Genomic DNA, 4,231 nt, shown 5'->3' with positions numbered 1-4,231 from the left:
GCGGATGAGCCTTACGTGACACCTTGAAACGCAATTCCTATTGAGCGGCGGGTAGAATCCTTTGCAGACGACTTAAATACGCGACGGGGTATTGTAAGTGGCAGAGTGGCCTTGCTGCCACGATCCACTGAGATTCAGCCCTTGTCGCTTCGATTCGTCCCTCCCCACCCAAACGTAGCCTATCATACACGCAAGTCTAAGGGTTTGAAACGCAAAAAATTTATGGCCAAGTTTATGCAAGTCCAGCAGTTCAACCAATTGGTACTTGCCAGGCACTTGTATTCGTCCTCTCACGGCCATAAAAATTCCACGTGCAAGGGCGTGTGCAATTAAGGACGATAAAATTTCATGCCAAGGCCAAGTTGGACCAAGACCCCGTCTCGTTTTGCTATAAGCAAGGGCGTGGCAAGGCACGCGGGGGGCCAAAAAATCAAAGTGCTCCGAAATGCACACGGGGGTGTCAAGCAACCTCCATGTACCGTGGCATGACCGTGGCCAAGTAATAAAGATCAAATTCCATGCCTATGCCAAGTTGGACCAAGGCCCCGTCTCGTTTTGCTATAAGCAAGGGCGTGGCAAGGCACGCGGGGGGCCAAAAAATCAAAGTGCTCCGAAATGCACACGGGGGTGTCAAGCAACCTCCATGTACCGTGGCATGACCGTGGCCAAGTAATAAAGATCAAATTCCATGCCTATGCCAAGTTGGACCAAGGCCCCGTCTCGTTTTGCTATAAGCAAGGGCGTGGCAAGGCACGCGGGGGGCCAAAAAATCAAAGTGCTCCGAAAATGCACACGGGGGTGTCAAGCAACCTCCATGTACCGTGGCATGACCGTGGCCAAGTAATAAAGATCAAATTCCATGCCTAGGCCAAGTTGGACCAAGGCCCCGTCTCGTTTTGCTATAAGCAAGGGCGTGGCAAGGCACGCGGGGGGCCAAAAAATCAAAGTGCTCCAAAATGCACACGGGGGTGTCAAGCAACCTCCATGTACCGTGGCATGACCGTGGCCAAGTAATAAAGATCAAATTCCATGCCTATGCCAAGTTGGACCAAGGCCCCGTCTCGTTTTGCTATAAGCAAGGGCGTGGCAAGGCACGCGGGGGGCCAAAAAATCAAAGTGCTCCGAAAATGCACACGGGGGTGTCAAGCAACCTCCATGTACCGTGGCATGACCGTGGCCAAGTAATAAAGATCAAATTCCATGCCTATGCCAAGTTGGACCAAGGCCCCGTCTCGTTTTGCTATAAGCAAGGGCGTGGCAAGGCACGCGGGGGGCCAAAAAATCAAAGTGCTCCGAAAATGCACACGGGGGTGTCAAGCAACCTCCATGTACCGTGGCATGACCGTGGCCAAGTAATAAAGATCAAATTCCATGCCTAGGCCAAGTTGGACCAAGGCCCCGTCTCGTTTTGCTATAAGCAAGGGCGTGGCAAGGCACGCGGGGGGCCAAAAAATCAAAGTGCTCCGAAATGCACACGGGGGTGTCAAGCAACCTCCATGTACCGTGGCATGACCGTGGCCAAGTAATAAAGATCAAATTCCATGCCTATGCCAAGTTGGACCAAGGCCCCGTCTCGTTTTGCTATAAGCAAGGGCGTGGCAAGGCACGCGGGGGGCCAAAAAATCAAAGTGCTCCGAAAATGCACACGGGGGTGTCAAGCAACCTCCATGTACCGTGGCATGACCGTGGCCAAGTAATAAAGATCAAATTCCATGCCTATGCCAAGTTGGACCAAGGCCCCGTCTCGTTTTGCTATAAGCAAGGGCGTGGCAAGGCACGCGGGGGGCCAAAAAATCAAAGTGCTCCAAATGCACACGGGGGTGTCAAGCAACCTCCATGTACCGTGGCATGACCGTGGCCAAGTAATAAAGATCAAATTCCATGCCTATGCCAAGTTGGACCAAGGCCCCGTCTCGTTTTGCTATAAGCAAGGGCGTGGCAAGGCACGCGGGGGGCCAAAAAATCAAAGTGCTCCGAAAATGCACACGGGGGTGTCAAGCAACCTCCATGTACCGTGGCATGACCGTGGCCAAGTAATAAAGATCAAATTCCATGCCTATGCCAAGTTGGACCAAGGCCCCGTCTCGTTTTGCTATAAGCAAGGGCGTGGCAAGGCACGCGGGGGGCCAAAAAATCAAAGTGCTCCGAAATGCACACGGGGGTGTCAAGCAACCTCCATGTACCGTGGCATGACCGTGGCCAAGTAATAAAGATCAAATTCCATGCCTATGCCAAGTTGGACCAAGGCCCCGTCTCGTTTTGCTATAAGCAAGGGCGTGGCAAGGCACGCGGGGGGCCAAAAAATCAAAGTGCTCCGAAATGCACACGGGGGTGTCAAGCAACCTCCATGTACCGTGGCATGACCGTGGCCAAGTAATAAAGATCAAATTCCATGCCTATGCCAAGTTGGACCAAGGCCCCATCTCGTTTTGCTATAAGCAAGGGCGTGGCAAGGCACGCGGGGGGCCAAAAAATCAAAGTGCTCCAAAATGCACACGGGGGTGTCAAGCAACCTCCATGTACCGTGGCATGACCGTGGCCAAGTAATAAAGATCAAATTCCATGCCTATGCCAAGTTGGACCAAGGCCCCGTCTCGTTTTGCTATAAGCAAGGGCGTGGCAAGGCACGCGGGGGGCCAAAAAATCAAAGTGCTCCGAAAATGCACACGGGGGTGTCAAGCAACCTCCATGTACCGTGGCATGACCGTGGCCAAGTAATAAAGATCAAATTCCATGCCTATGCCAAGTTGGACCAAGGCCCCGTCTCGTTTTGCTATAAGCAAGGGCGTGGCAAGGCACGCGGGGGGCCAAAAAATCAAAGTGCTCCGAAATGCACACGGGGGTGTCAAGCAACCTCCATGTACCGTGGCATGACCGTGGCCAAGTAATAAAGATCAAATTCCATGCCTATGCCAAGTTGGACCAAGGCCCCGTCTCGTTTTGCTATAAGCAAGGGCGTGGCAAGGCACGCGGGGGGCCAAAAAATCAAAGTGCTCCGAAATGCACACGGGGGTGTCAAGCAACCTCCATGTACCGTGGCATGACCGTGGCCAAGTAATAAAGATCAAATTCCATGCCTATGCCAAGTTGGACCAAGGCCCCGTCTCGTTTTGCTATAAGCAAGGGCGTGGCAAGGCACGCGGGGGGCCAAAAAATCAAAGTGCTCCGAAAATATTTTTCCACTTTCCAGTCCACTTATACATATTATGTGCAGTGTGCACACAAGACACCTTCCCAAAATTCGACTTATATGAGGCGTTTTACGTCAAATCCGCCTATTTTCGGCGTTTCGGCCGAAAAATCAAAATAAATCGAAACTTCCTCGGAATGCTTAGCGACTTTCCAGTCCACTTATACATATTGTGTGCAGTGTGCACACAAGACACCTTCCCAAAATTCGACTTATATGAGGCGTTTTACGTCAAATCCGCCTATTTTCGGCGTTTCGGCCGAAAAATCAAAATAAATCGAAAATTCCTCGGAATGCTTAGCCACTTTCCAGTCCACTTATACATATTGTGTGGAGTGTGCACACAAGACACCGTCTCAAAATTCGACTTCTAGGCGGCGTTTTACGTCAAATCCGCCTTTTTTCGAGTTTTCGGCCAAAAAATCAAACTCAATCGAAACTTCGTCGGATCGCTTAGCCACTTTCCAGTCCACTTATACTTATTGTGTGGGGTGTGCACAAAAAAAACGAAGTCAAAATTCGACTTCTAGGTTGTTTTTTACGTGGTATCCGCCCTTTGCGAAGTTTCGGCCGAAAAATTCGTAATTAATTCATCCGACATCGGAATATTACGATTCTTTCGTGGTTTTGCTTGTTTTAATGTCCCTAACAACCATAAAAAAATTCAAAAAAAAATTCGTCTTCTAGGTCCACTTTTAAGCACTTTTAAAAACTTATGGATACAGGGAAAAAAGTGCACTTTTTCTACAAAACTGAAAATGGCCTTCCAGTCATATATAGGGGGAGGGTGGGTGTGGGGGTAGGCTCGGCAGGCACGGGGCGCGCCTATGGGCACAGCAGGCAAGCAAAAACTACGTCTTAACGTGTTTTCCCCTGCAATTTCGTTGCTCTTTTCATCATTTCAATCAAATTCATGGACATTCTTGATGGAATTCGATCAAAAAATTGAAATTTGGATGAATTTGTGAGGAAATTGGTGATGATCATGCTGTTCTTGGCTTGGGCAGGCCTTGGCTGGCATTGGGCATGGTAAGCACGTAT

The sequence above is a fragment of the Trifolium pratense genome, unplaced genomic scaffold (genome assembly GCF_020283565.1).
Source record: "Trifolium pratense cultivar HEN17-A07 unplaced genomic scaffold, ARS_RC_1.1 scaffold_57, whole genome shotgun sequence".
In the NCBI taxonomy this organism is placed as follows: Eukaryota; Viridiplantae; Streptophyta; class Magnoliopsida; order Fabales; family Fabaceae; genus Trifolium; species Trifolium pratense.
The sequence above is the reverse complement of the archived record's forward strand: the minus strand, read 5'-3'. Positions refer to the sequence as shown.